This window comes from Manis javanica, chromosome 2 (assembly GCF_040802235.1).
Source record: "Manis javanica isolate MJ-LG chromosome 2, MJ_LKY, whole genome shotgun sequence".
NCBI classification, from domain to species: Eukaryota; Metazoa; Chordata; class Mammalia; order Pholidota; family Manidae; genus Manis; species Manis javanica.
Window position 1 is genome coordinate 78,546,470 of NC_133157.1, and position 8,715 is coordinate 78,555,184.

The window sequence follows — 8,715 nt, forward strand, 5'->3', positions numbered from 1 at the left end:
CCAATGGAGTAGAGCAGAGCAAATTACAGTGACTCCACAATGCCTCTGAGGAAGCATCCCTCCTAGCAGACACTGTGGCATCGGGAGGTGCCCTGGCTCACAGACCCCCTTAAGCCTTTGGTATGTGAGTGTTGGGAAAATTTGTTTCAAAGATAAATGTCAGAACCTAGGGCAGTGGTTTTCAATTTGAATCACCTCAGAGATCTAACAAAATCCTGGTTGCTGGTTCTTCGCCCCATGCTTGTAACTGAATAGGGTTGCTGTGCAACCAGAGCCCCAGCCTTTTTGAAGTTCCCCGTACATTACTGATGTGCAGCCCAAGGCCAGAGCCACTGATCCAGCTCAGTGCTCCTCAGACATGAATGCATCTAGGAATCCCCTGGGACTGTGTTAAAACACAGACTCTGATCCACAGATCTAGGGTGGAGCCTGGGTTTCACAGTTGTAACTGGCTCCCGGAGGATGCCAGGGCCATGGATCCACCGACCATGCCTTGAGTAGCCAAGATCGAGAGCTGGTTCTCAAACCTGGCTGCACAATGGAGTTACCAGCAGAGCTGTAAAATATACTGACACCTGGGTTTTACCTCCAGTGATTCTGATTTAATTTTCAGGAGTGCTGTCTGAGCATCAGGGTTCTTAAAAGCTTCCTAGGTGATTCTGAAGTGCAGTGCAGAAGGAGAACTATTTGTGAAAAGGCAGAAACAGTCTTCAGGTGTTTCTGGCAACCAACACTGCAGGCAGGTGGGCTGGACTGGGCATGATCTTCAATGACAGTATCAGCTACCAGACTAATTCTCCTCACTCTGCCAAGCTATAAACACAAGCGTACCCCCACCTCGCAAGGGAAGGTCACACCAGTGAGTCATTCTGGAGAACTAAGAAAGGTGCCTCATATATTCCTGATGTTCTAGCTTTAGGTTTCTACCCAATATCCATTACCGTCTTACCACTGCTATGTGACAAGTAATATTACCCTAGTGTGTCAAGCACTCTCCCTGAGTCGTGCCCAGGGTCTCTTAGTGATTGCCTTTCTCTTCCATGCCCCAGCTGCTCCATAGAATGAAGGCTGGTTGGTCCTGTGGGCTGCCTGCAAGAGCAGACAGAAAGACTGGACTAAATTTTGAAGGATGGTGATGATGCCTAACTTGGACAATCATTTGGAGGGGAGGGGCATTTGGGAATTTTGGAAAGTGTCAAAGCTTGAGAGGTAAATCAGTCAGTAAGGAGAAAAGAAAATAGTGTAAAGTAATTTTTATTAGATCGTGTTCACCAGTGGGGTGAATGAGTGGACCATTCTTCTCATTGTCCATGGGAAATCTTTAATAGAATCGATAAAGCTCACAAATGTGATTTGATTCTTCGTGGTAAATGCCAAGTGCTACTGAGTCTAATTTCGAGTTTGGTGCAGCATAAAAACAAAGGCTGCACAATGAGGCAGGCATATGTGCATATGGATTTTTAAGGACAGGTGATAGGAGATCAACAGGGAGAAGTGAGGAAGCAAACAATCCTGGGTCTGGGGCATGGTGTACAAGACGGTAATTAAATCTCATTTCATCTTGGTCAGTGAAGGCTCTCCTAGTCAGCCGACACAAGCTTTAACAACAGTACCAGAGCTGCAGGAGCAGACCCTAATCCCCAGGGAAGAGCGCTGACTGTCCCTTCACCACCACTGGCACCGCCAGCCTAGGATGGTCACATGCACAGCCCTGATTTATGCAGGTTGTCCCAGCATCTGATGCTGTTTGACCTGTTAACACTCTGGATGTGTCTGATTTTAGACAAGAAATGGTCACTCTAATCCAATGGTAACTTACATACTGTGGGCTGAATTGTGTCCCCTCGGAATTCATGTGTTGAAGTCTTACCCCCCAATACCTCAGAACATGACTGTGTTTGGACATAGGAACTTTAAAGAGGTGATTAAGTTAAAATGAGGCTGGTAGGGTGGGGCCTAATCCAGTCTATCTGGTGTCTTTATAAGATAGGAAATTTGGACACATGAAGAAATACAGACATGTCTGAGCACAGGGTAAAGACCGTACGAAGATGCAGGGAGAAGGCAGCCACGTGCAGGCCCGCGGAGCAGCCTTAAAGAAACCAGACCTGCCAGCGCCTTGACCTGGGACCTCCAGCCTACAGAACTCTGAGGAAATGAATTTCTGTTGGTTAAGCCACTTCGTCTGGTATTTTGTTCTAGTAGCCCTGGCAAACTATATATATCAAGATCAAGGTGCCGGCAGGTCTGGTTTTTTTCAAGGCTTTACTTCGCGCCTTGCGCCTGCCCCTTCCTCTTGCTCACACATCTCTGGTGTTTCTTTGGGTATCTAAATTTCTCTTTCTATATTAAAAAAAGTGCAAAGTGTTGCTCAGTCTGACTCGTGTGTGTGTGTATGTGTGTGTGCGTGTATGTATGAAATGCTTACGTGAGGGCACCCTTTGTCAAGCTAGAAAAAATATTTTGAAGTCTTTTGTTGTTGAATACAGTCATAGGTTTTTACTTCATTTAATCCTTTTTTGTAAATGTCTGATCTTATTTATGTATTACTCTTTGAAAACCATGTTTTATATTAGACCCAGACTTAGAGTTAGAAGCTCTCGGGAAGGGCTGCTGTTCCTGGCATTTTTCCTTGGCCTCTTTCATTCTCTTGGCCAAAAGTTTATCACAAGTTTATCTTTATCATATTCTTCAACCTCATCTTTACTTTCCTTAGTACACCCTTTCTTCAGAGCAATACCCCCATGTTTGTGTGGCAGGACACCCACGGTGACAGACCCTGGGTCTTAGGCACTTTGGTGCTGGGCTCCTTACCTTCTGTGAAAGGGGCTTTCTTACAGCACATTGGTGGGCGTCATCTTCCTTAGAGAGATTGAAAACTTGCAGATTCTGCTAGCTCTTTCAAGCCTCCAGCAATAAAACGTACTCATATTATTTATTTCAGCAATAGCCTTCTCTCTCTTTTTTATAATAACCACATTGAGAATCCTGTTAGGCATCTACAGTGCACCTTTGAACAGACATGTGCTTCTTTCTACAGTTCTCCTTGGTCTATAACAAGAATGCCCCTTACTCAGTAGCAACTAGACACAGCTATGGGTCAAGACAGACTAGTTTATGGTAAACCTTACTTGCTGTTCCCAACACTGATCACCCAATTCTTACACTCTTCACCCAGAGCATAGCAGCATCTTCTGTGTTCATACCCTTCTCATGAAGGTATGAATGCACACTCATCAACCACTTCAGTGCGGTTCTGGTAGTTGGAGGCTGGGAAGGAGATGTTCAGCTTCACCCTGAAGCAGCTCACTCCAAGTCACTGTGAAAAAGAACTTAGCTCATTTTATCTTCACCACAATCCTTTCCTGTGCACCATGATCTCACTTATGTAGGAGAAACGGAAGCAGAAAGGTGTTTCTCAGAATTGCTCATTCCACAAACGGTAGAAGCAAGATTTAAAACTATGTCTCTTCTGCCCTAAACTGTGCTCCTTCCATTGCATGAACCTACTTTCTTTAGAGAAATAAGTGGGGTTGGGACTAGGCCTAAAACTGTTAAAACACTTGCCCAAATTCACACAGTTACTAAATAGCAAAGCTAGGATTTGAAGCCAGTCTTTCTGACTCCAGGCACAAATTCTTAAGCCCTTTGATGACCAGAAGTTTTAAATCTTCCCATTTAGGTAGGTGTCAGGCAGGAGCTTAACTATATCCTGGGAAGGGATTATATAAATTTATAACTATTGAGAGAAAATAAAGGAAGAATTATTGATCTTCCTAATTAAAATGAATCCTCCTGGCATACAGGGCCCCCAGGATGCAGCTACAGACTAGGGAAAGAGCCAGGAGCCCCTGTGATCTATCCAGTCTGTGTGTGTGTGTGTGTGTGTGTGTGTGTGTGTGTGTGCAGTCGGGAAGTTAGGGGAGCTGAGATGACAGGAATGCTGAGGTCAGAGGCACACCTGGGTCTAATACCTAGTAGATGAACATAGGCAGGTCATCCCAGTGCAGTGGGGTGGAGGGTCAAGGGTCCACTAAGATCAGAAACCAAGAATGAGTGTAAAATAGAGCAAAACTGATAACAATAACCAAAATTAGAAAGAACATGGCCTATATTATTTTGTAAACATGTTTCTTACTTTGTTGGCAAAGAAATTGAGGTTGAGAGAATTCAGACAGCTTACCCTGTGCAGAGTCAGAATGTGGCAGAACCACAAATCATACCCCAAAATGCCTGAGTCCTATAATCCCAGGCAGAGGGCAAAGAGCTTCCATGAGGGGAACGTTTCAGGGTCTGGACCATTAGGAACTATACCAAGGTGAAGGGAAGGCGAAGGGCCAGTTGCCCTTAGCATGACCTTATGAAGGAAGCTCTCAGAACCCAGCATTCCACAGACACATTCTGGGAGAGCTGAGGACACTTGTTTTTAAATGAAGCTCATGATGTGAAGACAAGAAGAACAAAAAAGCAGATTAAAAGCTCTACTATCTTGGAGGAAGTGCTCACATAAACTGATGAGGAGAAGGAAAGAAGGGAGGAAGAGAAGGAAAGGGAGGAGGAAAAGGGACAGGAGTGAGGGACAGTGAAAAGGCAGAAGAAAGGTGGGGGAAATGAGGAAGAGAGGGAAAATGGAGGGAGAGAGAAAAGAGGAAAGATGGGCAAAGGAATAAAAAGAAAAAAAGAATTATAAAGGACATGGGATCCACCACACATGAAAGCCCTCGGCAGTGAATCTATAGACAGCTGTCACTGAAGGTTATTTTCAGATAATGAAATTAAATGCACCTTTTTATCTTCTGTGTCCCTGTAGATTATGAGTTCTGGTGATCATGGTCTATAAGACATATGCAATTTTGATAATTCTCCAAGGACTTAGAACAATACTGTGCATGCAGTGGATATTGAATAAATAAGAGGTTGACATTGATTGATAGTCTCTTCCTAAAGGAAATTGATCTCCAATTCAAATCTCCAACATAACACTGAGCAAGGTTAATCTTCATATCCACACAGATGGAGACTAATGGGACAGGCCTAAGTAGGTAGAAGTGCATCAGGAAACCACGCTGGGAAATGATAGCTACTGTCACCCAGGGAACTGCCAAAAGTGGACATCACTCACGGCCACCAGCTCCAATGTATGAGCATTTTTTCCACATAGGTATCAACAGACCGGTGAAAGAATATTAATGAAAATGAAAAATCCTGTAAATAAGATTTTAATGAATTATTGAAAACTGACTAGTAAATTGTCATGACCAACTCTTAATTGCTTGCTTTTGATAAATGGTAGCTGTTGACATGGTGAAGGTACATGAAGGACAGTTCCTCTCTCCACCCTCAGACTGAGTCACGTACAAAATGCTGTCATATCCACAGACAGGCATTAAGCAAACATACCTCTGTGCAGTGCCCCAGGGCCTTCACAAACAAACATCCATTAGCAAGCCAATACTAAATAGTTACTACAACTACTCTAATAGGAAGAACTAACTCCCTGTCCTTTCAAGTACTACTGAATACTTTAACTAGATCACAGATCCCAAATGCCATTCATCTCACCAATGATAGCCCATTTCTAATACCCATTATGCTGATTAGAAGTTGCCAGTTTCTCCAACAAGAATTTATTTCTAATATTATGATGCTGGTTAACAACTGGTGTGGATAAGAGATGCAAATAAAAAACATGCCTTGAATAATTAATTACCTGTCAAGTATGGCCTTTGTTGTATAATGTTGGATGACCAGCCCTGAAGTGTGGATTCTTATTTTGAACAACTGACTGCTCCTTAGTTAGTAAAACCAGCACGTTTGCTTTATACCAGCTTTGTGCTGAGTATTTTAAATTACATAACAAAGAACATAATATAAATGATAAATCATATTTAAATACTTCCCTTTTCTCATTAAAACTAATGATTTTAGTAATTGGCAAATGAAATGCCTTCCAATATATTCATTAAATGTATTCAATATCTCTTCTTCCTGAATGTCAGAGAATATAGGTAATACATAATTGCCTGTTATTCATACAAACACAAGAAAACTCAGCCACTCCAAGATAATTTCATACACTGCAATACAACCAATATACTATTTTGAGCAGCAATTTTCAAACTTTTCATTTCAGTTGAGGGAACACACATAACTAGAGTCACTCTGCTTTCTAGTTTCTAGGTGTTTGGCTCCAATTCCAATTCCAAAGGCAGAGGAAAGTCTGTTGTCCTGTGGAAGACTGCTGCACATTCCCAGAAGGCCTTGCAATCTTATGTTTCTGGCTATGGCAGATACATGAAGGTCTGTGCCTGGGTTCAGTGTCTTACCCTCTCAGTGTCTCGAACCTTTTTCTCATAATCTTGACCCTAATATAGAAATTAGCTCTTTTCACTGATTTTCAGAATATGCCTGCCCTCCTTCTCTCCCTTCTTACTATCAGTGTCTCTATTGAATTTTTGGCAAAATTGAGGGGTTTTATACCTCAAAATACAAAAATTGAGAGCTGGACAGAAAACTGCTTATTTGGGCCATTTGCCACACAAACTGAGGTCCCACATCATCCTCCGCTTCAGTGAAGTTACTGGTTTCAATGCATGTTTATTATATTATATTTTAGAACAGGGTTAGTTATGTTCCTTCAAAGTCTCCCTCTTTACCCCCAGTGCTTTCCTATTTTACACCATTGGGGGATTTAATTTTTCCAGTAAGTCATTTTGGAATTGGGAGGAACTACAGACACAAAGATATTCAACACAATAGCCATCTTAAAGCTGTCTCGTGAGTAACAAAGCAATATCAATAGTGTTCAGATCACAGGATAATCATCTAGAAATCTCCACTACACCTTTTCTAACTTTCAGTCTTTGAGTCATTTACGTAAGAACTATTACCCAGCATGAGTTATTTCATCATTCTTCTCTTCCAGTGGAACAGTACATTATTATTTTCCCACATCTAGTTCTGTGATACATGACCTTTCTTCAATTTTCTAGAAAAGGGTCATTTTCTTTCCTACATGATAGAGTTCTTATTGTTCCAGAGACAACTTTTCTCATTCTGTTCAACTCTCTGAAAGTGAAAAACTAACCCTTTGAGATTATAAAAATAATCCACGGATATGTTTATATTCCCCCTGAAGTCTGAATTATAAAATGACAGAGAAAGAGGCTGGCATATTTATTACTGATAAACTTCTTGTGTTTATTCCCTTTATTGTCATAAAGAAAAGAAATACGAGGAACATTTACCTATCCAAATGCAAATTAGGGCCATGTGGGCCCTAGTGTCTTCTGAGGCCTGAGCCTGCAGCAGCAAGAAAGCTTCAACCCAGGAAGAACAGGCAAGTGTGTTTGTTTCCAGGGCAACCTGGCCCAGGGGCACAAGAGAAGTGGGGGCAGTGGGGGCAGCCAAGAGCTGCATTTTGACCTTGTAGGAATATATGCCTTGTGAAGGATGAGCAGTGTGGGAATTCCAAATCCATACTATAATTAAAGGAATTACCTGGGGCCTTACTCTGTCTCTGACTCAGCAGGTCCAGAGGAGGGCAGAGAGCCTGCATTTCCAACAAGCTTCTAGGTGATGGCAAAGCTGCTGGTCCAAAACAAGTAGCAAGATGTTAGAGACAAGTGGAAATCCTCCTATGGACTCTAGAGGACATTCTAAATACAAGATGTTTTAAGGTTTAGTTCAGTGTTATGAAAGACCTCAAAAGCATATATATTTTTTAATGTCTGGATAAAGTCATACTGTTTTAAATTTCTTTTTGTGGAAGTAGATAGCATACATATATGAACAAATCATGTTTCAAGAATTTTTCACAAAGCCATTTAACCACCATCCAGACCAAGGGAGCAAATACTACCAGCATCCCTCAGGCCTCCTCTCACCCAGGTCTAAATCACTACTCTTCCCCACCCCCTTCTCGAAGGCAGTCACCTCCTGACTTGGTATGCAGAGATTAGTTTCATCTTTTGTAAACTTTATATAAGCAAAGTCATGCAGTAAGTACTCATTTTCTCTGGCTTCATTCACCATTATGTCTGTGATATTCACCCATACTACTGTAGGTAGGTTGTTGTGTTTCATTCCTCTACACTGGGGGTCAATAAATTTTTCTTTAAAGAACCAGATAGTGAATATTTTTCGCTTTGGCTGCCAAGAACTTTGAAACTATTCAACTCTGTTGCTATACGTGAAAGCAGCCCCAGACAATATGTAAACAAATAGACCTGGCTCAGTTCTTAAACTAAATTTATGAAAGCAAGCATAGGTTAAATTTGACCTGTGGGTCATAGTTTACTGAGCCCTGCTTTATTGCAGTCCATTGCATGGATTTATCACAATTTATTCCTCCATTTTCTTCTTAATGATATATTAGTTTTCTACTGTGGCTATAACAAATTACAACAATCTTAGCAGTTTAAAATAAACTAAGTTTATTATCTCCCAGTTCTGTAGGTCATAGGTCCAGCTGGACTCAACTAGTTCCTCTCCTCTAGGTCTCACAGGCTGAAATCAAAGTGTTGGTTGGCCTGGGAACTTATCCAGAGGCTCTGGGAAAGAAATCTCTTCCTGGCTTATGCTAGTGGGTACTAGAAGTTGGTTCCTTGGGGCTGTAGGACTGAGGTTCCCATTTCCCTGTTGGCTGTCAGCTGGAAGCCCCCTCCATTTCAAAGCCAGAGACATCACATCAAATCCTTCTCACACTTGGAATCT

The 8,715-nt window shown here is 41.9% G+C and overlaps 1 pseudogene; it reads right to left on the reverse strand.

Annotated features, from left to right (window-relative positions):
• Nucleotides 1-2,535: 2,535 nt before the first annotated feature.
• On the reverse strand, nucleotides 2,536-8,034 carry LOC118967053 (small ribosomal subunit protein eS6-like; annotated as a pseudogene).
• Between the last annotated feature and the right edge of the window lie 681 nt (nucleotides 8,035-8,715).